The sequence below is a fragment of the Theropithecus gelada genome, chromosome 5 (assembly GCF_003255815.1).
Source record: "Theropithecus gelada isolate Dixy chromosome 5, Tgel_1.0, whole genome shotgun sequence".
Classification (NCBI taxonomy): Eukaryota; Metazoa; Chordata; class Mammalia; order Primates; family Cercopithecidae; genus Theropithecus; species Theropithecus gelada.
The window spans coordinates 121,063,309-121,091,184 of record NC_037672.1 but is presented as its reverse complement, the minus strand read 5'-3'; positions in this window follow the sequence as shown (position 1 = coordinate 121,091,184).

Here is a 27,876-nt window from a genome sequence, read left to right as displayed (position 1 = left end):
TTTCTCTAAAAATTATTGCTTGTTTTATATAACTTTTATGTATTTTTGAGATATTTTTGCTTTTCTAAATAAAACAGAGATTGAGCTGCCATGGTTTGTAAAACAATCATAACCATAAAATACTTTAAAACAGAGCAGTGAGTGAATATTGATATAAACCCAAGATAAACATGGTTGCATTTTCCTTTATTTTCCATTTCGTTAAAATGAATACATAACGTTGCTATTCATTTTTATTCATTCAGTTGATTTATCATGTATTTTTCTCATAACAATTTATTGGCCATTTTTTAGAACCCAAATTATTTGAGATATCATTAGGTTTTATTTTCCTTTAATGCTTTTAAGCTTTGCTTTTCATAAATTAATGTACTGATTTGTTGTTAAAATTTAGAAGTTTATAGCAAGTCTTGTCATATTAAATATGTTAAAGAGGCACCTGTAGTCATTTTATACTGATGCATAACATATTGCCAAAAACTTAGCAAGTTTTAAAACATCACATATTTATTATCTCAGAGTCACTGTGGATCAGAAGTACAGGCTCACTTTTACTGGATCATCGGCTCAAACTCACAAGGATGAGAATATTAAGGTGAGTGGCAGGCTACATTCCTTTCTGAAGCTAAGGGCCTATTCCAAGCTCACAGGAGTACTGGAAGAAATCAACTCCTTGTGATTATAAGACTGACTTCCCTGTTTTCTTGCTGCTGGAAACTGGGGCTACTCTCAGCTTCCAGACCAGCAAGGTTCCCTGTCAGGTGATGCTCTCAGAAGTCTTCTTGTAACATGGCATCTTAGTTTTTCGAAGCCGGCAAGGGAGACACTCCGGCTCTTATCTCCTAAAAGAAGTCTTATAAAGCATAGAACAAACATGGGAGTGATATCCTACCTTTGCCATATTCTTTTGACAGAAAACAAATCATAGGCCCTTCCCTCAATCAAAGGGAAGAAATTATATGAGGCATAACACCAGGATGGGGGTCATTGGGGCCTGTTTTCAAATCCTGTCTATGGCATATAATAATGTCTATAGGTTTACTAATTTTCAAAGACAAAGACACGCTTATGAGAAAATATTTTAGACATTCAAAATATTACTATAAATCTGGGAGATGTTTACTTTCCTTTACACATTGAAGTTATTTGTATCTTAATTTTAATTTGATATTATTCAATATAATTAACTACATGGCACACTTAAAGAAGGAAAAATACAGATACAATTTGGCTCCCTATAAAATCAAAAAGCCACACTTAAATATTTGCTTCAAATCATTTATTACATTTCATAAGAATACTTTTACTATAAAATAATACATTATAGCTTTCCTCCTTTGTACCATTTTGAAATTCACTTCTTTTTAACATTTTGTTTAAAACGAATGAGATTTTTCTAATTTCTTTTGCCATTTATCCTTTCAATAAATATATATTGAGTCTCCTTTACATTTTATGATTTTTACTAAGTCCTGAGAATGTAAACTAAAGACTAGTGAAGAGTTGTTACACCTCTGCTAATTACTAGCAGTTTAACATTCAACAGATTGCTTAACCCCTCGGAACCTTAGTTTACTCAACTTTTATATATATATATATATATATATATATATATATATATATATATATGAGATGCCATTTAATTTGGCAAAATAATATTTAGTTTCTACAATATTCCAGTCATCATGGAAGGCCTGAATATCCTGAGATAAAAGATACAGCAAATGCCTTTTGAAAGTCTGTCTAGTGAGTAAGACAGAGTTAATACTGTTACCACTAGGAAGAACACAAAAAAAGACATGGGAAGAGGTAAAATCTGAGATGAATTTTGATGGATCAGTTAAAGTAAGCCAACGGTGTCAGATGAATTTAATAGTAAACACAAACAGGTGCATGAGACAGCATGCGTATTAGGGGAAGTGTAAATAAATCAGTTAGATGAAATGTGGTGTGTAGACACAAAGTTGTATGAAAATAAAGTATCTAGATAAGCACAGGCCAGATCACACAGGACCGGCTAAAAAGCTCACACTGCACCCTGAAAGTAATGAGGCACATAAAGATGTTAAGTGAGGAGTAAAACAATAACCTTTATGCTCTGGAAAGCTTACTGTGCATGATGTAGGAAATGTAGAGAGGAAACCCCATGCAGATGAATTAGGAAGGCTATTGCAGGAAGCAGGACAAAGGGATAAAAACAGGACTGGTAGAGATGGTAAGGATGGGATAGACATGAGACATGAAAGCCAGAGCATATCTAGAACTTCATGGCTAATTGGAGATGGGACTTGAGGAAAACAAAATTAATCAGTATTATCTAATAATAGACATAGAAGGGCAAGAGAAGTTTGGGGGAAAAAGGAAAGATGAGTTTTATGTGGGGAATATTCGTTTGAACTTGAGATATCTTTGGAACATATTCCCAGCAGATAATATGATACATAACTGTAGATCTTAGGAGAAATCTATATGATAAGGTATAGATTAGGGGTTTATCAATGTTTCTGTATCTAGAATATTTATACGTTTATCCAGGGAAAGTAAAAAATATAAAAGGAAAATGAGACTGTGAACTTTAAAAGGTCTCTAAGGTGTGTCAGAGTAAATAGAGTACATAAAGGACCCCAAGAAACACTGGCCAGAGTTGTGAGTAAAAAGCAGGCCACAAAAATATCACAGAAACTGCACAGCTATAGAGAATGAAGAAAGAAGTAAGGAATCACATACCAAATGCTATAGGAGATAGAGTCAGAATAAAGACCAGAAAAGAGACTATTGATAACACCTGTGGTGACTTTGGCATGGAGCACTTACAGGGAGCATTAGGAAAGGAGGCCATAGATCAGTGGAGTGGGAAGTGGAAGACAGGGGATGGAATGGGAAAGCAAGAGTAAACTGTGCTTTCATCATGTCTAGGAATGGCAAGAAGGATAGGAAATAGCATAGTTTTTTAAGCAGAAATGAGATAGGTGGAAAGCATTCTCAATGTATGTGCGTGGGGTTTGTGATTTGTTATGCATTATAAAAACAGGCAACAAAAGGGGAGGTAAGAAATATTAATGAATGAGCTATGAGGCTGGAATGCCTGGGTTTTAATCTCAAGTCTACCACTTACTGGTTAAAATTGGACAAATTACTGAATCTCCGTATACCTCAGTTTCCTCACCTGTAAAATGTAGATAATAATAGTATCTATTTTATTAATATTGCCGACATTAATTATTTGCAGTAAATAATACATGCAATGTGCTTAAACCAATGTATAGTACATAACAAGCATTGGATACATTTGACTCCCACTAGCTATATTTCCTAGCTACCTAAGATTAGCTTAAATGGAAAAGGAATTTTAAAAACATGCTAGATAGCTCCTAAAATACGATTACTTCAATGACAACACTCTGACATGACTACTCAGGATTAGTAATGATAATGAAGTTTGCACTGATGTTAGAGACCCACACATAGTTCATGCCAACAAAAGCAGGGCCTGATGTCAGAAACTCTATCGCGACTGCCTCCAAAGAACCAGATGCTACTGCTGCTGTGTCTGTGGCACTTTGCTCACTTTTGTGTTTGAGCACATCTGAGAAGAATCTGCACGTCAGTGACAAGGAAACCTGGCAGAATCAACTCTGGCTTCCTTAGGCTATGCTTGAAATGTGACAAATGCTCCAAATACAAGAAGGGTATTCCACAGATAGTTAACATCCAAAACACCCCATGGGTTAGTGGAGGCAAAAGTTTAACTGAAACTTGCCACATTAACCTCAGTCTTCGGTAACCTAAACAGTTTCTTTTTATATGAAGTAGTCTTATGGATAAAGAAACAATTGGAAGTTGCTTCCCATCAACACTGTTTTCTACTTCCCCTCATTCTGCCGAAGAGAGCATTTAGGCTGGGAGAAAACATATCCCTCATGCAGTTGGGCAAAAGCCTCCCTCTGGCCTCCTGCTGGCTACTACCATGCTGATCTCCAGTAGAGCGAGCCTGGGCTGGTCTTTGATATGGCAGGAACCTGCATATGCATCTCCTCCCGGATTCTAAACAGGAAGTGGTATCAACCTTGCCCTTTTCTGGGCGTTTTTTTTTTTTCTATTTAATAACATGGGTCATGTTTGGACCTGTGGCCTACAGAGGGGCAACCAGGATGTGCAGGTCTCACCATAAACTTCATCCACCCCTGACCTGGCAATAGGACTGGAAAGATTTCCTACCTCCCCTTATGACACACCTTCTTCATGACATCCCTTGACTTCTCATCCCTGGTAATTAGAAAATATCTACAACCTAGGTGGTAAGGCAAATACTTAATACATCAGTGGGAGGTAAACGGTTTTATGATTTTTTTTTTTCCTCCCAGCCAAGCCTGGCTTTCAAAACTTTTGGTCATGCTGTAGACTCAAATATTTTATTCTGAAGTCAAAAGCCAAATAGTGATGACCTCTGACTCAATCAGGTCCAGAGTCAACAATTCCAATCCTCCCAAAGTCAAACAGTTGACTCTGGCAGGATGAGGGGAAAGTCCTCTTCAGGAAATGCAGAAAAGAACACTCATCTCTTTTTTAAATATTGCTATGGTTGTACATGGAAGAAACTTAGCATGTTTATATATCAAGAGTAAAAGACAAGTAGATAGAAGGAGCTTAAGTCATACCAGAGGAAGCCAATTTGTAGGTTGCAGTGACCATGGTGGAGGGTCGAGTATCCAAGCACAGTTAATAGGATGTCTTAAAAGAAGAGAGAGCTACTCCACTGAAACAGAAGAGAAAGGTGAGAGGTTTGCAATCATAAACCATTGCTAGACTTCCTCCCACTCGCAAAATTTTCTGATTCTGTTTTTTTAAATTTATTTTGTAATGATTAAATGACTCTAACAATAAGTGAATTATAATGTTAAAAATGTGAATGCTGTGTAAGATGATTTGAAAGAACTAAAGATGGAAAGAATGAGGAGCTATAATATACAACAGAGTTACTTTAAATGGAATGCTGTTGCTGTAAGGAAATTTCCCATCCCTCTGTGATCCTCTCTTCAAACAAATTTAAGTCATTTTATTAGAAAAATAATAACCCTGTTCATTTGCGGCACCAATACAAGTGTCTTACTGTTTTTGTTCCAGATGAGAACATTAGCCAGACCCAAAGTCATATTAGTGGCCTATTCTCTGCATTAACTGGTTTGGGTTTTAACCAGGACAGATGCCTTGTCTTGTATAATATTTTCTTTCACTGTTTCCTTTTATTATGTTTCCTCTAATGCATTTTTTACTCAACTTTAGAGATGGAATATGGCAACCAGATTTTAGAGTATTAGCTCATTCAATAGGAAATGTATATTCCTGTTTCAAAATGAGCATCTGTCTGTTCTCTGGAATTTTAAATAATAACAATAGAACAACTACAGAGAAGCTTAAGATAGGAAATGAAAACCACCACTGTGTTCTGGAATACTTGGAAGGACACTCTAGGCAGAATGTAATTAAGTAGTTGGAATTTGTGGTTTAGGCCACCAGGGTTAAAACTATGCTTCCTGAGCAAAGTGCTTTAGATTTTTCAAAGATCAGAAAGTTTGGCACTATGTAGAATAATTAGAGGATCCTCCCCCCAGGCATCTCCACCGTAAATACCGATACTCTGTGTCTTACTGTAGACTGTTTGCTCAGCTAAAGCCAAAAAGGAGAAAATGTGTCTTCCTGGGACAAGAGAGAAGAGAGTCCTCTTTGTCTCTCATTCCAGGACAGATACTGCAGTTCCTAGAACAGCCATCTCTCCATCTCATCTGCTCAGTTGAGAAAAACAAACTCACCATATTGTACATATCCCTGGTGGGAAGATCTAGAAGTGAGAATAGCAACATGGAAAGAAACCTTGCTGGAGAACCATTTTCCCAAGGCAACTTTATTTCCTGCTTATCCCAGAGCCATATCACAAAAAAATATAGTGTGAAATGGATCATATAAAAGCATTGTAAAATAAAACAAGGCTCATCTCTGAAATACTCAAGGGAAAAATTAATGCTAATATTGTGGTATTACTATATATTTTAGGCTGAATAGTGGCCCCCAAAGTAACCAGATCCTAATCCCTGAAAACTGTGAATGTGACTTTATTTAACTAGAGACTTGTAGATGTAATTAAGTTAAGGATCTTGAAATGGGAAATTATCCTGGATTATACAGATGGGCCATAAATAGCATTACGAGTATCTTTATAAAGGTACATAAAAAGAGATTTGACTACAGACAAAAGAGAAGGAGGCTATGTAATTGAAGCCAAAGGAAGCAGAGTCAGAGACTAAAGAATCTATGCCACTGGCTTTGCAGATCCAAGGAGAGGCTACAATCCAAGGAATGCAGGGGGGCTGTAGAAGCTGGAAAAAGCAGGCAAATGTATTCTCTCCCAGAGCTTCTAGAAGGAGTGTGGTGCTGGTGACACCTTGAGTTCAGAAATTCAGTGACCTTCAGAACTCTAAGAGAATAAGTTTGTGATGGTTTAAGCTGTACAATTTGTGGTAATGTATTACAGCAATCACCAGAAACCAGTATGCTCTTTATGACAGTGATCTCTAAGTACAGTAGAATAAATATATTGACAGCTCCATAAATCACTTAACCCAAGTTTGAATATTATCATTGTATTCCATAAAACGATGTCCCTGTTTATTCCATAGCTTCAGAATAGAGAAGAAAATGTATATGACAGTGTTATTTAATATAAAGTATTATTACCTTCAGAATAGCTTAATTTGAATTTTAAACAAAAACATCCCTAATTGAAATTGCCTTTCAGGAAACTGAGAAGAAAAATACTCAAGATAGTAAAAACAAAGTCAAAACAAATGAATTTTAAAATCCTGTGGATTCCAAACTAGTGTTATGGAAACTACTCTTTCACCTGCCTTGACTTCTCTCTCCTGCTCCCCACCCTCCTCTTCGCCCTCTTCCCCTCCTATCAAGGTACCTCACACCTTCCCCTTAGTCAATTCATTGCCAGTCCCTCCTCCTTTCCTCTGCCTTTCTTCCTCCCTCAGCCCCTTGATCAGCCTTCCTCCTTTGGCTCACCCATCTGTTGCCTTCTTTATGCCTCTCTCCCTTTCTCCTCCTCCTTTCTTCACCCTCTTATCTTCTACACCAGTCTGTAATCCTCTGCCACCCTCCTCCTTTCCCAGCCTTTCCCCGAACCCTTCCACTTAAACACCTACTCTCTTTTTATTTAGCAAATTCCCCTTTGTTATTAATTCTCTAAACATTCTGTGTACTTGGCTTCCTATCTGACTAAAGCCTGTGACTTCTTGGGGGTTACCTTACCTTCTCTCTAGTTCTCTCATGTGGACGCTAATTATCATCTATGTGCTGATTATTTCAATCTCTATGCCCAGCTCAGTTCAGTACTTCAAACCTCCAGACTTGTATATCCACCTACGTATGCAGCATCTCTATTTGGATGATTAACAGATACCTTAAAATTACCATGCCTCAGACTTACCATGTTAAAGACATAAGTTTTGATCCTCCCAACCCCCACCTCCCCCTCTTAAACATAACCTCTATCTTCCTTGTGTCAGTAAGTGATACTAGTATTTATCCATTTGCTCATGGTGGATCACTGAATCCCCTTTCTGTCATCTCCAACCCAATTTACTTGCCTGCCAGTGAGACCACCTCCAACATATATCCTAAACCTTCAAGCTCTTTCTTTCTTTCCTCTACACTCCTGGTCCAAACCAGTGTTATCTCTCATTAGACTTCTACACAAGCCTTCTAACTCATTTCATCCTCACCAACCAACCACCATGACCTACATCTTTTCAAACCATTTTCTAGACAGGAACTAGAAAGGTCACTTAAAACTATAAATTTTATCATATAACTCCACTCCATATAACCCTCCAAAGATTTCACATTTAGAATGAAACTAAGTTACATATATTGCATAAAAAGTCCTATGTGATCTGAGCGTGCCTTTCCACCTTTCACTCTGATATCCATACCACTCACTTTCTTACTCATAATTCTCAACCACCTTGACCTTCTTTCATGGACCTACATATCTAATTATTTCAAGTAATAGCCATTTTATTTTCTTTAAGACACATAACATTTTCTGAAGTAATCTTATTTTTGTAATTATTTAGTTTATGTTCTCACTTTTCACTGAGAGCAGGGACTTTCCCCATACTTACTAGAACCACAGCAACTATGGCGGTGTTGACAAAGAGTAGACATTAAGCAAAATATTTGAGGAATAAATAATCATTATTTCTTTACTTTGATATATGTTGCAACATATGCTTAAACGTATGTGCTAGGTTAGGAAAAATAGCATTTTAATTTTTTTGTTAAAATTTCCTAAACTCAACAGAAATAGCATTAATGTCTTTGGTAGTCAAAGAAAATATGGAAACATTGAAAATCTTAAATATAAGTCAAAACATAAATATTTATCTCAATCATAGGTAGATCATATTCTAAATGCTATCTACCTGATGCCAACATATTTGATGGGCAGTAAAAATAGCAGTAACTTATTCTTTTCCTCAGTGACATCAAATAATGATCAAATTGATATTTTTATTCATATAGGTTTGGTCTAAGAGAGTAAACATAAAATAGAGACATTTAGTCAACTTCAATTGGTTTAGTCAGTAGAAAACAATCTAACTTGCTTTAGTTTTTCTCTTTATCAATGCACAAATATATAATCCATGTTTTCGTTGTTGTTCTTACTCTTTATATTTTACTTGTTTGTTTGCTTTTTAAATTTTATGGATCAGTCAATTGTATTGGATCAAGTAAAACTTCCAAAATTCATCAGTTTCACATATTTTATTGTATATTTTTCAAATATGTACATACACTTAATATATTTCTCTGATCATATTCCCAAATATGATTTTCAGGAACTCTACTAAATTTATTTCAATGTGAAAGAAGTTCACTTCACATCAACTGAATCACTATACTAACTGCATAAAAGATTCTTTAATACATTTATTTAATGAACATTTCTCTCTATTTTTTTCAGATTTCTTTTATCTCTCTAATTATTTTATTTCAGACTTCCAGAAATTCTTACTCAGGTTAAAAAAAGTCCCAACTGGTCATTCTCCACTGCCTTTTCTTCAATCAATTTCTATCACACTTTCAGAGTAATCTCTCTAATCACAGTACATTTCTATGATTGGTAACCTTCAATCACTCTGTGTTGTACTTCAGATTAAATCACATCTTTCAACATGTCTTATAAGGACCTCCACAAATAATAGCTGTCATTTCCCTCAAAATTTATCTTTTTGCCTTTCTTCAGTTTAACTCAAAATGAAACAGTCTTATGTTCACAGTTGCCTATGGTCTCCACACGAATATTTTCTGCCTAGAAATACTACTTTAAAATAAAATATCTAGTTGTGATTGGATCCAGGAGATGAACCTAAGCTGGAGTCTTCTGGGTAAGTGGACAGAAGACACTGCAATGTAATGGATACAGATGACATTACTCATAGAAAGTATCTAAAGTAAGAAGAGGTTGAGGATAAAAAATCTAAGAAACACTGTTGCCAGTGGCTGTGGGAAGAGAAGAATGAGGAATTTTCCTTCAATAGGTATAAAGTTTCTGCCATACAAGACGAATAAGTTCTACAGATCTATTTTACAACCTAGTACCTATAGTTAATAATACAATATCATGCACTTTAAAAATTTTTAAAAGGAAAGACCTCATGTTAAATGTTCTTACCAAAACAAACAAAACTATATGCAAAATGACACAAGAAAATTTATTTTTGAAGGTGATGGTTATGTTTAGTACCTTGGCTGTGGTGATTGCATCAGAGGTGTATGCATATGTTCAAACTGATTAAAATATCTACATTAAATGTTAGCAATTTTTATCTATCAATTATGCCCCAATAAATCTTTTAAAAAAGAGAAGTGGGGAACATATGTTCATGAAGGGAATCAAACAATGAGCTGTCAGAAAGGTGAAAGAAAAAAAATCCACAATAATATGGTGTCATAGAAACTGACAGAAAAGAATGTTCCAAAGATGAAGAAGTTATCAAACCAATTAAGAAGAACCTAATAATTTCAACTGGTTTAATGATAAAGGTATTGTTACATTTACAAAGGAATAATAAACTTGGAAAGTTGGAGTATGAGGCTGAGAATTGGGAACTGTGAGTCCAGATTACAAGATTGGAATACAAGAGATAAAGACTGTGAAAAGTTAAAATATAAGTTTATACTATAAGTGTTGAAGCCATCTTGATAAGTCAAATTTGGGATAAAGAGGAAAGCCATGCTAAACCTTTCACTTAATGGGAAAGTCTGACAGGGAGTCAGTAAATTATAGATCTAAGAAGAATGAGAGAGTAATATAGCTGATATGTGAGCTTACACAGAACAGAGGGATTTACATATTCATAAAAGCCAATAACTTGACCTTGTAAATCATGAAGAAGGAAGATATCAATCTGGTTTTCTGACCTAGGGAAGAGGGACCAATAAACATTCATGAGCTAATCTCTACTGTCTTAGTCCATTTTTTGTTGCTATAAAAATACCTGAGACTGGGTAATTTATTTAAAAAGGAAAAGAAAAGTTTTATGTTAGCTCATGGTTCTGCAGGCTGAGAAGTTCAAGGGCATGCCCCTTGTTTCTGGTGAGGGTTTTTGTACCACATCACAACATGGCAGAGAAGGTCAAAAGGGAAGCAGACATGTGTGAAGAGGGGAAAACCTGAGAGATGTTCTGGCTTTATAACAACCCACTCTCATGGGAACTAGTCCATTCCTATGATAAATAATCCAGTCTCACTACAGCAAGAACTCAACTCACTACCATATAAACAGCACCAAGTTATTCATAGCAGATTTGCCCCATAAGCAAAATACCTCCCACTAGACCCCACCTCCCAACACCACCACATCCGGAACAAAATTTCAACCTGAGTTTTGACAGGGACAGGCAGATCATATCCAAATAATAACACCTCCTCTTGAATTTTATTTAAGAATTCCCTTCTGGAATGTTAATCGATACAGCCATTATGGAAAACAGTATGGCGAGTCCTCGAAAAATTAAAAATAGAACTACTATATAATCCTGTAATTTCCTTTCTGGGTATACACCAAGGGAAATAAAACCACCACCTAACAAAGATATCTGAATTTCCATGTTCATTGTGTCATTATTCACAAAACCAACATATGGAAACAAATTAAGTGTTATTGATGGATGAATGGATAAAGAAAATGTGATCTATATATACAATGAAATGTTATTCAACCTTAACAGAGAAAGAAATATTGCAGTTTGTGACAACATAAGTGAAACTGGAGGACATTATGCTAAGTGAAATAAACCAGAGGCAGAAATAAAAATACTGCATTATTTCACAAATATGGGGAATTTTTTTAAAAGTCAAATACATAAAAACAGAGAGTAGGACAGTAGTTATTAGTGGCAGAAAGAGAATGAAAATGGGGAGAAGTGGGTCAAAGGGTACAAACCTGCAGTTACATAGGATGAATAAGTCTAGAGAGTGAACGTACAGTATGAGGACTATAGTTAATAATATCATATTGTATACCAAAAATTTGCTGAGAGTAGATTTTAAGTTCTCTTACTGAACACACACACTAAAAGTAAATATAGGAAGTGATGGATAGGTTAATTTGCTTTACCATACTGTTAATTTTACTATATACATATGCATATCCAAACATCATGTTGTATACCTTGCATACATACAATAATTTTTTAAAAAAGAATTTCCCACTTTGCGAGGCCAAGGAGGGCAGATCACGAGGTCAGGAAGGCAAGACCATCCTGGCCAACATGGTGAAATCCTGTCTCTACTAAAATACCAAAAAAAAAATTAGCCGGACATGGTGGTAGGCGCCTGTAATCCCAACTACTTGGGAGGCTGAGGCAGGAGAGTCATTTAATCCGCTAGGTGGAGATTGCAGTGAGCCGAGATCATGCCACTGCACTCCAGCCTGGTGACAGAGTGAGACTCCGTCTCAAAAAAAAAAAAAAAAAAGAATTTCCTTCTGGCATAGAGTATGTTTCATGTTAGAGTTCAATTTTCAATTTGAAACAAATTGCACTGAAATTTTGACTAATGTTTTCATGGCAGTTATCAATTATCTTTCATATTCTCAAGGAGACACTTGAAAGTAATGTTTGTCTGCAGGTGAAGACTTTATTGCTTGACAGTTTTTCCTCTGTCACGTGTACAGAGAAAAAGTAGAGACTGTGCTTTGTTATGTGGCATTCATAAGTGTTTTCTACCATACTCCTCCTTATAGGCTAAGTATTTCTGAAAAAAGTGTTTCCAAACCATACCAGAAGACTGTGTAGCAGGTCTATCGGAAGCCAGACTTAGAAGTTGGTCTGGATTTGAAGGTACAAAGTATATTAGATAAACCATTCAACTTTTCAGAATCTTAGCGTTTCTTAATAAAATGAAGCTAATAAATTTTATAGTTGCAAAGATTTGCAATGTTTTCAAATGAAGCAGTGTTTTTAAAATGCTTAGCACAAGGTGTGACACATAAATATAACTTTTGCTTATAAACTTGTTGATCTCACATATCTACTTTTAATTTTTAATGTATTCAAAACTAAAAAAATACTAATCAAGAAATGGCAGAGAGTTTCATCTATGACATGTGCTCATGAGGATATGGTCTAGAGAACAAACATGTTAAAACAAATTTTTTCAGTGGGTGGAAACTACTCCCATGCTATTATTCCTGCACATTGCCATATGCACTGCTTCTTTCTTTGCCAGAACATAAAGGTTACTCTTACATAGACACAGTCATTTACTTTGATTCAAATTTCTGTTGACATGTTCACTTTTAAGGACACTTTATTTTGTGATCAGTCAACACAGATCTGTTTTTTTAACGTTGTTGGTGTTTGCTTGTTTTTGTCATGGATTTCCAGAAGTCATTGTCATGCCATGCTATTCTTAAACATTAACAGTCTTTCTTTTGTTTATATGTGCCTGTATGCCTTTTCATCTATGTTTCTTGCACTCTAATGTTCCTTCAGTTTTCTCAACCTGGTGAATTCCTACGTTATTCTCAAGACTCAGAATAAAAGATGTCCCAGAACAAATGTTGTCACCCAGACTGAGCTAAAATTTCCATCCTCTGAATGCCAGAAACATTTTTATATGACTAGGAGATGTGCATGTCAGACTCAAAGTAAAATCTTTTAAAATTCACATCCATGAGAATCACAGAGTCAATTATGTATGTTTTAAGAAACATTGATGAAACAAACTTTCATATATTTTTGTTGCACAGCCCTGGGTAGGAATCACTGCTCTAATATAATATCTGTAAATATAAACTATTTTTTGAGTCTTTCTTTTCCACCATACAGTTAGGTCACAGAAGTGAAAGACCTGCTTCTGCTTTTATTTATTCCTCAAACCCAGCATGATGTTCTATTTTATTTAAAAAAAATGAATAAATAGAAGCTAATTTCAACTCAATAAAGCGATAGCTTGGATATAAAGTTATCATTACATAATTAAGAAGAAAAACAGCACGGCCAAGATAACTGACTAGAAACAGTGGTGGTTGGAGGGTCTCACCGAGAAGAATGAAAATGGTGAGTAAATCCTGCACTGGCAACTGAAGTATCCAGTTTCTCTCAATAGGATTGACTAGGTGGTTGGTGCAACCCACAGAGAATGAGGAAAAGCAGGGTGGAGGGATGGTGCACTTGGGAGCCATCTGGGGGATAGGGGAGCTCCCACCTCCAGCCAAATGAGGCAGTGAGTGATTATGCTACCCTGCCAGGGAAACCATGCTTTTTCCATGGATCTGTGCAACCTGAAGATCAGGAGATCTCCCTCATGAACCCATGCCACCAAGGCCTTTGGCCCCAAGCACAGAGCTGTGCAGATTCTCAGTAGCCGCTCAGTCAGAGACTGCCTAAGACAACCAAGTTCCCAGAGGGAAAGGCGGCCATCATCACTGTGGCTTCCTGCTGCCTAAGACAACTGAGCTTCCTAGGGAAGGAGCAGCCACTGTCACTGTGGCTGTCTACTGCTTAAGACTACTGAGCTCCTGATGGGAGGGGTGGCAGCCATCACCGCAGCTCCAATCTGCCATTTTTCCCTTGCCAGTACTGAAGAGACAAGACAGTTTGGACACAAGAGGAATTTCCCACTGTGCAGCACAGTGGCTGTGGCAGATCGTGGCCAGACTGCCTCTTTAGGCTAGACCCCGACCCATCCCTCCCCACTGGGCGGGGTCTCCCTGCCTGAATTTCAGAAACTCCAGCCAAGAGTGTAGGGATACAACTCTGATCTTCCTGGGACTGAGTCCATGGGGGAGGGGGTGGCCACAATCTCCATGGATCAGCAGACTTAGTCTTTCCCCCTGCTGGCTATGAGGAATCTGAGCAGTCCAGAAGAGTGAGATTCCTGCCAGCACAGCACACCCCCTCTGCCAAGGGGCAACTAGAGTACTTCATTACACAAGTCTGGGATCCCATGCCTCCTGTCTGGGTGAGATCCCCCCAGCAGTGGTCACCAGATACTTTATACAGGAGCGTTCCCACTGGCATCAGGTCGGTGCCCCTATGAAATAGAGATCACAGAGGAAGAAGCAGGCAGCCATCTTTGCTCTTCTGCAGCCTCCACTGGTGACACCTCCAGGTGCAGGAGGGACCCAGGCAAATAGGATCTGGAGTGGACACACAGTAAATCGCAGTAGCCCTGTGGAAGAGGCCCTTGACTATCAAAAGAAAAAGAAAGAAACAGAAAGCAATAACACCACCAGCATTAACAAACAAGACGCCACAGAAACCCCATCCAAAGATCAGCAGCCTCAAAGATCAAAGCTAGATAAACTCACAAAGATGAGAAAGAATCAATGTAAAAACAGTGAAAACTCAAAAAGCCAGGGTGCCTCTTCTCCACCAAATGATTGCAAAACCTTTCCAGCAAGGGCACAGAACTGGGTAGAGGGTAAGATGGATGAAGTGACAGAAGTAGACTTCAGAAGGAGCTGTTACCCAGAATAACCAGTTTAGAGAGGAACATAAATGATCTGATGTAGCTGAAAAACACAACATGAGAACTTCACAATGTAACCAAAAGTATTAATAACCAAGTAAACCAAGCAGAGGAAAGAATCTCAGAGCTTGAAGACTATCTTGCTAAAATAAAACAGGCAGACAAAAGTAGAGAAAAAAAGAATGAAAAGGAATCAACAAAACCTCCAAGAACTATGGGATTATGTAAAAAGACCAAACATATGACTGATTGGGGTACCTGAAAAAGACAAGGAGAAAGGAACCAAGCTGGAAAATGTACTTCAGGATATAATCCAGGATAACTTCTCCAACCTAGCAAGGCAGGCCAACATTCAAATTCAGGAAATCAGAGAACCCCAGTAAATACTCCATGAGAAGATCAACCTCAAGACAAATAATCATCAGATTCTCCAAGGTCAAAATGAATGAAAAAAAAAATGTTAATGGCAGCCAGAAAGGCCACGTCACCTACCAAGGAAAGCCCATCAGACTAACAGTGACCTTCTCAGCAGAAACCCTACAAGCCAGAAGAGATTGGGGGCCAATAGTCAACGTTCTTGAAGAAAAGAATTTCCAACCCAGAATTTAATATCTGGCCAAACTAATAAATGAAAAGGAATGAAGGATAAGTAAAGTGAAGGATAAATAAAATCCTTTTCAGACAAGCAAATGCTGAGGCAACAGACCTGCCTTGCAAGAGCTCCTGAAGGACAAACTAAACGTGGAAAGGAAAAACCATTACCAACCACTGCAAAAACACACTGAAGTACAAAAACCAATCATGCTATAAACACCAATAAGTTTGCAAAATAACCAGTTAGCATTATGATGACAGGATCAAATTCACACATAACAATACTAACCTTAAATGTAAATGGACTAAATGCCCTAAATAAAAGATACAGAATGGCAAGCCGGATAAAGAGTCAAAATGAATCATTGTGCTGTATTCAAGAGACCCATCTCACCTGCAAGGACACACATAAGCTCAAAATAAAGGGATGGAGGAAAATCTACCAAGCAAATGGAAAGCAGAAAAAAGCAGGGGTGACAAACCTAGTTTCTGACAAAATAGAGTTTAAACAAAGATTAAAAAAAAGACCAAAAAAATGCATTCCATAATAGTAAAGGGATCAATTCAACAAGAAGAGCTAAATATCCTAAATAGATATGCACCCAATACAGGAACAACCAAGTACATACAAGTTCTTAGAGACCTACAAAGAGAATTAGATTCCCACACAGTAATAGTGGAAGACTTTAACACCCCATCATCAATATTAGGTCATCAAGACAGAATATTAACAAGGATATTCAGGACTTGAACTCAGCTCTGGATCAAGTGGATCTGATAAATATCTACAGAACTCTTCCCCCAAAAACAACAGAATATACATTCTTCTCAGCATCACATGGAACTTACTCCAAAATCAATCACACAGCTAGAAGTAAAACACTCCTCAATAAATGTAAAACAACAAAAAAACATAACAAACACTTTCTCAGACCACAGAACAATCAAATTAGAATCCAAAATTAAGAAACTCACTCAAAAACTTGGCAACTTCATGGGAACTTGAACAACCTGCTCCTGAATGACTCCTGGGTAAATAAACAAATTAAGGTAGAAATCAAGAAGTTCTTTGAAACCAATGAGAAGAAAGAGACAATGTACCAGAATCTCTGGGACACAACTGAAGCAGTGTTAAGAGGAAAAATTATGGCCGGGCGCGGTGGCTCAAGCCTGTAATCCCAGCACTTTGGGAGGCCGAGACGGGCGGATCACGAGGTCAGGAGATCGAGACCATCCTGGCTAACACGGTGAAACCCCGTCTCTATTAAGAAATACAAAAAACTAGCCGGGTGAGGTGGCGGGCGCCTGTAGTCCCAGCTACTCGGGAGGCTGAGGCCGGAGAATGGCGTGAACCCGGGAGGCGGAGCTTGCAGTGAGCTGAGATCCGGCCACAGCACTCCAGCCTGGGCGACAGAGCGAGACTCCGTCTCAAAAAAAAAAAAAAAAAAAAAAAAAAAAGAGGAAAAATTATGGAAATAAATGCCCACTTTGAAAAGCTAGAAAGATCTTAAATCAATACCCTAACATCACAAATAAAAGAACTAGAGAACCAAGAGCAAAACAACCACAAAGCTAACAGAACACAAGAAATAACCAAGATAAGAGCAGAACTGAAAGAGAGAGAGACACAAAAAACCCTTCAAGAAATCAATGAGTTCAGGAGCTGGTTTTTGAAAAAATTAATAAAATAGATAGACCACTAGCTAGACTAATAAAAGAGAAAAGAGAGAAGAATCAAATAGACACAATACAAAATGATAAAGGGGATATCACCACTGACCCCACAGAAACACAAACAACAATCAGAGAATACTATAAAAACATCTATGCAAATGAACTAGAAAATCTAGAAAAAAATTGATAAATTGCTGGACATATACACCCTCCCAAGACTGAACCAGAAAGAAGTTGAATCCCTGAATAGACCAATAACAAGTTCTGAAATTGAGGCAGTAATTAATAGCCTACCAAACAAAAAAAGCCCAGGACCAGAGGATATACAGCTGAATTCTACCAGAGGTACAAAGAGGAGGTGGTATCATTTCTTCTGCAGCTATTCCGAACTATTGAAATGGAAGGACTTTTCCCTAACTCATTTTATGAGGCCAGCATAATCCTGATACCAAAACCTGGCAGTGATACAAAAAAAAGAAAACTTCAGATCAATATTCCTGATGAACATCAATACCAAAGTGTTTAATAAGATACTGGCAAACCAAATCCAGCAGCACATCAAAAAGCTTATCTATCATGATCAAGTTGGCTTCATACCCAGGATGCAACGCTGGTTCAATATACACAAATCAATAAATGTAATTCATCACATAAACAGAGCTAAAGACAAAAACCACATGATTATCTCAATAGACACAGAAAAGGCCTTCGATAAAGTTCAACACCATTTCATGTTATAAACTCTCAATAAACTAGGTATTGATGGAATATGCCTAAAAATCATAAGAACCATTTATGAAAAACCCACAGCCAATAGCATACTGAATGGACAAAAGCTCGAAACATTCCCCTTGAAAACCAGCACAAGGCAGGGATGCGCTCTCTCACCATTCCTACCCAACACAGTATTGGAAGTTCTGGTCAGGGCAATCAGGCAAGAGAAAGAAATAAAGTGTATTCGGATAGAAAGAGAGTAAGTCAAACTGTCTCTGTTTGCAGATGACATAACCCCATGTCTAGAAAACCCCATTGTCTCAGTCCAAAAGCTTCTGAAGCTGATAAGCAACTTCAGCAGTCTCTGGATACAAAATCTATGTGCAAAAGTCACAGGCATTCCTGTACATCAGTAATAGGCAAGCAGAGAGCCAAATCATGAACTCTCATTCATAATTGCTATAAAGAGAATAAAATACCTAGGAATACAGCTAACAAGGGAAGCGAAGGACCTCTTCAAGGAGAAATACTGCTGAAGGAAATCAGAGAGGACACAAACAAATGGAAACACATTCCACACTCATGGATAGGAAGATTCCACATAGACCTGTGGAACAGAATAGCGATCTCAGAAATGAGACTGCACATCTACAACCATCTGATCTTTGACAAACCTGACAAAAACAAACAGTTGGGAAAGGATTATCTATTTAATAAATAGCACTGAGAAAACTGGGTAGCCATATGCACACATTTGAAACTGGAGCTCTTCTATAATACAAAAATTAACTCTGTATGAATTAAAGGCTTAAATGTAATATCCAAAACTATAAAAACTCTAGAGGAAAATCTAAGCAATACCATTCAGGACATAGGCACGGGAAAAGATTTCATGATAAAAATGTCAAAAGCAAATGCAACAAAAGCAAAAATTGACAAATTGGATCTGATTAAACAGAAGAGCTTCTGCACAGCAAAAGAAACTATCATTAGAGTGAACAGAAAACCTGAGAATGGGAGAATACTTTTGCAATCTATCCCATCTGACAAAGATCTAGTATCCAGAATTTACAAGGAACTTAAACAAATTTTCAAGAGAAAAACAAACAACCCCATTGAAAAGTGGGCAAAGGACACGAACAGATACTTCTTAAAAGAAGACATTTATGTGGCCAGCAAACATATGAAAAAAAAAGCTAACATTACTGATCATTACAGAAATGCAAATGAAAACCACAATGAGATACCGTATCATGCCAGTCAGAATGGCGATTATTAAAAAGTCAAGAAACAGCAGATGCTGGCAAGGCTCTGAAGAAATAGGAACCCTTTACACTGTTGGTGGGAATGTAAATTAGTTCATCCACTGTGGAAGACAGTGTGGCAATTTCTCAAAAACCTAGAACCAGAAGTACTATTTGACCCAGCAATCTCGTTATTGAATATATACACAAAGAAATATAAATCATTCTTTTATAAAGATACATGCACATGTATGGTCATTGCAGCACTATTCACGATAGCCAAGACATGGAATCAATCCAAATGCCCACTAATGATAAACTGCATAAAGAAAATGTGGTACATATACACCATGGAATACTATGCAGCCACAAAACGTAATGAGATCATGTCCTTTGCAGGGACATGGATGGAGCTGGAAGCCATTCTCCTCAGCAAACTAACACAGGAACAGAAAATGAAATACCACACTTCATTTCTTACTTTTAAGTAGGAACTAAACAATAAGAACAGATGGACACATGGAGGGGAACAACACACACTGGGGCCTGTCTGGGGTCAGGCGGAGGCAGAGCATCAGGATGAAGAGCTGATGCATGCATGAGTGGCTTAATACTTATGTGATGGGTTGACAGGTGCAGCAAACCACCGTTGCACATGTTTACTTGTGTAACAAACATGCATGTCCTACACATGTATCCTGGAACTTAAAATAAAACTAAAATTTTAAAAAAGATGAAGAAAATCTGTAGTCTTTGCAATATTACATACTCAGCTCAAAATGCATGAAGGGAGACTTTTATACCAATATGACAAATACAATTTGAAATTTGCAAATTACTTTGCAAAAGTAAATTTGACTTTAATTAACATAAAAGATCATTAACTGCCCAGTCCTGTATTTCAGGCTACTATTGACAGATACTATTGTTGGCCCTGTTTAATGACCGTAGCATGGCAGAGAGTAAGACCACACAGGCTGAGGATAAAAATAGATGTCATTGAAGTCATCGCAAAATGAGGTCCTCTGAATAGATTTTTACTTTTTGAAACTTTTTAAATATCACAAGCCAATGAATTTGATGGCTTTCCCTTTTTCTCCTCTTTTTCTTGACTCCTGAGAGGAGTTGCATCAGCTCAACCTATTGGCTGTATTCAGTGTGTAAAGAAGAAATAGCAACATAAATGAGTATATTTTGTTTCATCTCTTTATCTTAAAGATTGAAATTTGAGCAACGAGTAAATTTCTTATTTATCAATTGGTATTCATTTAAGAAAGTAAGCAGCTCCACATGGATCACCGTGGAATTCCAGAAACCAAAGGAGAATCCGAGATATCAAAGAATAAGGAGAAAAGAGAATCAAATTGCCTGGGCAAAATCAATGTAAAATCAGTTTGCTAAAGAGATCTGGTAAAAGATTTTAGCAATACTCTAGTGATAGAATAATTGATAATAAACGGCTGTATTATTTTGTAGCTTTATCTAGCATGTATTAGAAGCATATTATGAAAAGTAGAGTTGTGACAGGGCTTTTTTTTTTTTTAAGAACCAAGAAAAATATTACATTTCTTCTTTTAAAAATAAAGACATCAATTTCCTTTTAGGCCATTGTTGTTTATTTGTTTGTTTGTTTGTTTTGCTTGAGGAATTAAATGACTTATCTATATTCAGGCTTGTGGTAGAATGATATGGGAATATCAAAGCTTCCCGGAGAACTTATTCCATGACCAGAAGAAAGGTCTCCAGTAGAGAAATTACTTGGATTCACAAAACATGTAACCCTTCCAGAGAATAATCTAAAAACACACACACACGCACACATACACATACACACACACACCAAATGACCTCCCAATATCTATAGAATGGTGCCTCAAATCATGATTTGAAAAAGTATGAAGGTGTGACCTATAGAAGCTGCACAAATCTGGGTTAAATATTTATTTATGCTTATTAATTATGTGGTAAGCCACAAACATTTTATTCCACAAGGTGCATACACACATGGTCAACTAAGTCTTTGGTTGTTTTTATAAAGTCTTGATTTAATAGTTCTTCTTTCATAAGATTAAGTGAACTCAACTGACAATTGCTATCATTTTTTCCTAGTGACTAGAGTAGGTAGCCCAGTTAGGCAGAAACACCGAATAAAATCTAAAAGTGCTCATGGCAACTAAGGTGTGACACATGGAGGGCTATCATGCTAGGTTAATATGAACAACCTCGGGAGATGAAAAAAGTGTAAGGCATTTTCTAATCCCATAACACGACAGAACCAGATCACGCAGAGATGGCATATTCCAGCTAATCCACAACATCCTTGGATGTATCATTGAAGACAATGAAGCAAAATAAGGAGCTGAATAACCAGCCAGTAAAGCCTTAATTTTAGGTAACATTTTTTACGCAATGATGACAATGGAGTAAACAATATCAAAATAATATCCTTTGCTTTGTTTTCCTACACTTTGATTACATAGACTTGTAAGTAATTCTTCCTATATTATTATTGTTTTATCATAACAAATTTTGAGTTCTTCAAAGTCAACAACTGTGTATTTTACTTCTCACGCATCACAGCAACACCATTCCTCTATCTGTCATAGTTTAATTATTTGGCAATAATTTCTAATTTTTAGAAGTATATGTATTTTTGTAAGTCACAAAAATCAACAGAAAGAGAAATAAATTAAGAAGGCCACTTTCCGTTTCTGCTGGAGAGAAATAAATTGCCTTGTGAATTGGGTCTCAAAATAAATGTGCTTTTAAAGTAACTTGTATCCTTTGCTGAAGGCATAAATTTGTTTGAATGTATTAAAAAGTTTTAAGAATAATTTGTTCTTTTATTCCAATTATGTTGATATGTACAGTGAAAGCTCAAGTCATGTGGCTTAACTGAACTTAGACATGCAAGGGATGGCCTCAAGCCTTCCCATTGGCCAAACTGCATTTCACTCTAAGATATTGCTTAATAGTTCAAGGTAATTGGCTTCACTTTATTTTTGTTTGATTTGATAAGCTAAACACTGGTTATTAACAATTTAGTAACTTGTTTGTCCAAAGTTTTTAAAGCAAATAAATGAACACATAAACACACATGTGCAATGCTAAAAATCACTTAAGAAATTTTCTCTGGTGATAGCATAGTAAACAGAAAATTAATAGGCATGCATTGCAGATGGTAAGGTTAAGGTAGATGGGCTTCTACAGGATGCGGGACATGACATTAAATGGCAGTTCAGTATGGAAAGGAGACATCATAGAAAAAGAGAGAAGGAAAATGGTAACCAGAAAGGGAAAACCTCTTTACCCTGTGATGAGATTGACAAGGTTTTGGCAGGGCTTTCAGAGTTGCCAATAAAAATGAAGTATTTGACTCCATGGGAAAACAATAAGTCATTTAGGGAGAGATATGTTACAAAAGCCTGAAGAGAACTACTTCCTTCTACAAGCTGCAACAGAGCCACCCACCAACCCTTCCAGCCATCGTAAAGGTAACAGAATATGATGGTTAATTTTATATGTCAGCTTGATTGGGGTAAGGGAGGACCAGATAGCTGGTGAAACATTATTTCTACGTGTTTTTGTAACAGTATTTCCAGAAGAGACAGCATTAGAATCAGTAGACTGAGTAAAGAAGACCTACCCTCACCCATGTGGGTGGGCACTGTTCAATCCATGGAGGGGCCAAATAGAACAAAAAGACAGAGGAAGGGTACATTTCCTCTCTCTCTTCTTTAGCTGAGACATTCATCTTTTCATGTCCCTCAGCACTGGATCTCTGATATAGGAACCCCTCAAAGCAAAGACAGGGCAAATGTGACAATTCCTTAAAATGAACAGCTTGAGGAAAATCAGGCTATTACACAGTTTCATGGTTGTAAAATAGTGCAGCCACTATGGAATACAGTATGGAGGTTCCTCAAAAAATTATAAATAGAGCTACCACATTGTCCAGCAATCTCACTTCTGTGTGTATATCCAAAGGATTGAAATCAAGATCTGTAAGAGATACCTGCATTTCCATGGTCATTCTATTTTGAAATTGCATTGTTGTAATTCGCTGTACAGGTTAGCCAATTCAGAAATAACGTCAAAACACAAAGAATCCATAGACTATACGTATTTCAAAGAGAGATTTAATATACATGACAAAGATTGGCTTTCAGTCTGACTCACAAAAGAATTTATTAGAAGTTATCCTTTCCAAGGTTATTCGGAAAGTAACATTTTAAAATTATTAAATTGAATAATTTAATATAAAATCAAAATTTAAAGTTCATTAAGCTGCTAACCAGCCGTTCATCTCAAACATAGTGTTATAGTGGTATTTTATCTCTGTATTTTATTGAGAAAACAATAAATATTAAGATAGTATTCTGTATATACACAAATAATAATAATAATTATTCCTTCTTACTTTAAGTCTAGAAAATAATACATCTGTTTAACATCATGGCTGCTCTGGAATTCTCATTGCAAATTTATTTAACAGAGTATTCCAAGAACATCTTTTGTGTCCGCTTACTGTGTGATTTTAAATCCACTGTAAACAATGGGAGGTTAGTGTTTTTCCCACCCAGTTGCTATTCTTTCTAATAAATCAAGAGGCAGAAACATCTTAAATGATATGTTTGTATATCAGACATTTAGTTTATCAATTATTTCTTCCCCTAATGATTTCCAGAAATAAACTGTATATTGACACAGACATGATACATTTTTTTGTCAGCAATTTTACTGTTAATATGCACATGTGCTTAATTGTACAGAATGTACTGAGTGTTGTTGCTATTTCTGTCATGGTTTCTTTATTGAAAAATAGGATCTGTTTTTTATGAGGTCTAGCATTCATACCAATTAACAGAAGAAACTTGTTTGCTTGAATTTTGCCTAATATTTCAGTACTTTTACATTGTCTTAATTATTCACAGTTTTTCTCAATTGTCCTACCAACTGGTTGCTCCTTTTAAAAGATTAGATCAGGCCGGGGCTGTGACTCATGCCTGTAATCCCAGCACTTTGGGAGGCCGAAGAGGGTGCATCACAAGGTCAGGAGTTGGAGACCAGTCTGGCCAATATGGAGAAACCCTGTCTCTACTAAAAATACAAAAATCAACCGGGCATGGTTGTGAGCGCCTGTACTCCCAGCTACTCGGGAGGCTGAGGCAGGGGAATCACTTGAACCCAGGAGGCGGAGGTTGCAGTGAGCCAAGATCGTACCACGGCACTCCAGCCTGGATGACAGAGTCTGACTCGGTCTCAAAAAAAAACAAAAAAAGATTAGATCAAAATGTAGCAGACAACCTTTTAGCATGGTCTTACCAGAATCAAGATGGTCTACAAACTAATATTCACTCACATCATTTATATAGCATCCAAAGTTAGAGAAATAAAATATGATTTTCTTTTAACCTTTCTTGTAAGATTTCACAGGTGTTTACGACTTTCTTTCCCTGAAGGTTTAGTGTATTCTTTTTTATTCTCGAAGAAAATTCTATGTGTTTTGACTATTATATGACTTGTATATATTCATATGTAATCACTCTTTAGATTTTAGCACTACCTACTTTAATATAACACAATTCTGTTAAAAGTCCTCTTCAAAATTATTAAACTGTTAAATGATGTATAAAGCTACATTTATAAACTCATGTAAATTGGTAACAGTGTAGCTTTATGCCAGTGACATTCATATTGCATTTTATGCACAACCTTCCCAGTAATGATGGATATACAATTAACCAAACATATTTTGAACAAATTGTTGTATACCAAAAGTAAGGGTACTGATGTGTAAGCTTTGTGATTAACCATGGGATGACTGAAAGCCTGTGCACTTCATTGTACCTCCTGCTTTCCAGGCTATTTTATGAGAAGCTACCTGGACACCACACAACATTTACTTGAAAAGCCATCTCCAGCACAGTGCCATTAGAGGTGGCCAACACACTAAAAGACAGAACAGCAATGCAGTCAGTGTCTTGTTGAGTTGTAGGATGCACTTTCTCCAATTGCAAATCAGATTCTGGCACCAGTGGTTTCTCTCAATGCCTATAAGAGAAGCAATTATATACTTCTTTGAAAAATAAAATACATCTTTCCACTTTAAGAAAATCACATCATAGAAATTTTAAATGTCTACAGGTAAATGCTACCCTGAAGAAATGAGAAGATTAAAACCAAAATACCAAACACGAGTGTATGTAGAAGGAAAAACTCATAAATGCTTCAGAGCAAACCACCATTTTAGGAGACAGCAAAAGTGTTAATTCCTCTTCAAAGGGAAGAAATGTCTAAACAGTTAGAATCATGTAAATAAAGGCTAACCTTAAATATCTCATCATTTAATTCATTGTGAAAATAAAATTAGGATGTTTAATTTAGCTGTTAACCAAAGAAATCTGATTTGAAAATCAGACTTAGAACCAAAGTATCTGTCTTCTAAACAGCAACAATAAAGAGACACAAAGTAACTACAACTTTAAATATTTTTAATTTTTTTTCCAAATGTTTTATGGAATATCACCAGGTTTTTGTTGCATTGAAGCAAACAAAATTTACTTATTGTTAACATAAAAACGTGCCTGTGTTGGAAATTTAAATATGCATTATACATTTTTTGTAGTACAACATTATTGACAGGTGTATCTTTCAATTTAATTATTGTTTCATCAAGATCATAGCATAACAGTTTAGTTAATTTCTTGTATGATTTTAAATAGATAATTTTTTAAAAACATTTTTATCTTTTTTATTCAGTGATATTGAAAATGTAACATATAACAACCAAAAAGAAGAAGAATAGCATGCAGAATGCACCCAGTGTGAACATTGTAAGCAACCTTTGGCTTATTTGAAGTACAATTTTATTGTACAAACACAAAACAATAAAGACAATTGATTTTATAAGATATTTTAAACAAACATTTTGAGCTCTTTACTATACGAAGTGGTTACTGCAAAGCAATTTACAGAATTGACTTTTTTCCTTTAAATAACCTTACAGTTAGGTACGACGGCCTCGCCTGTTTTGCTTAAAGTCCTGTGAGGACAACCAGACTCAGTCTGCATGGAGCTATATATATAATGTTATTTGTTGAATCAATGCTACGAGTGTAAAATTCACTTGGCTAATATGATGGTTAACAATTATTAGATAGAAGTGGTGTGATTTACAGGCTTTCCAGTGAGCAAAACGGTATTTATTATTCACCATAATGTGTTCTGTTTTCTCTTCTAGCTTGTTCTTTGTTCTGATTTTTTATGCTTTCTCTTTTAGACCTTATAATAAATATATTCTGAGATCACAGATAATTGCTTAATTGAACATTTCTGCTCTGACTCATACTCTACCAAGAGTGGAAGCAAAGGATGAAGATAGGGTTGACTGACTTTCCTCCAAAAAGAAAAAAGGAGGGAAATGAAATATAAACATAGCCATTCAAAACATTGTGGATTTATGTACTTTTGAAATCCGGGAAAGAGATGAATTCCATACAGCATCCCTGGACAGTGTTTGCCTGTGATTTGTACATGGCGCAGATATGAAATACTTCTCTTTAGATGGCAGGACTTGACTAGAAACATTGTACCTGCCAACTCTCAATTATCCATAGACTATTATTAAATTTGAAAATTAAACAGGCCTCTATCTTTCTCTTCTTTTTGCTTTCTTTTGTTTTTCTTAATGCTTTGGCAATTTCACTGCCCCAAGTTTTCCACTAAAAGAACTACCTGGAAAAGTACAAAGAAAAAATTAATCACTTTGAATCCTGTTAATGGACCATGAAAAATATTTCATTAGAGAAAAAATTAACTCATATAACACCCACAGGTTTCCTAGGAAAATCTTGTCATATTCTGAGGAGCACAGTTTATTAAAAAATCTTCCGTTTAGGGGCCCTGAAATTTTTTAAAGTCAAAATGCCAGCCAATATTAAGTAAGTGAGAGTGCATAATATTTACTGCCTGGTGGAAGTAAATGTAGTCTTGCAAGTGTAGACCATATATGTTATAATCTAGCAGACATTTTACTTGCTATATTTTATTTTTTCCCAGTTCAGCAGGAGAATTTGGCAGCAATAAAGAGTTTTATGTGTATGTTACTTTCCAGAAATTTGGCAAAGGTACTATCACAATGAAATTTCCATTGCATAGAAACTTTACAGCATGTTTTCCAAAAGAACACAATGTTTAGAAACAAAATATATAGTTCAGTATTTTATTAAAGTGACTCAAGTGAAACTGTTTTCTTCCATTGCCTGAAGGGTTATATATGAAGAAACTAGATTATAACTTCATGCTTTATTTTTCTAACTAAAAAATTACTCTTCTTTCCTCTTCTCACAAAGGTTCAAGAGGGACCACTCTAACAGTGTATTTTCACAAGAAGTCCCTCCAATTCCTAACATTTCCATGGTATTTTTAGGTTAGCTGTAACCTGAGGCCTATCATATAAAAAGGGAAAAAAGTCTAGTCCATGATAGTTTACCCAGATGAACAATCAAGAGACCTGGGCCATTTCTCATTTCAATCCAAATGTTTGGCACCATAAAAACACAGACATAATCTTTTTTTTTTTTTTTTTTTTTTTTTTTTTTT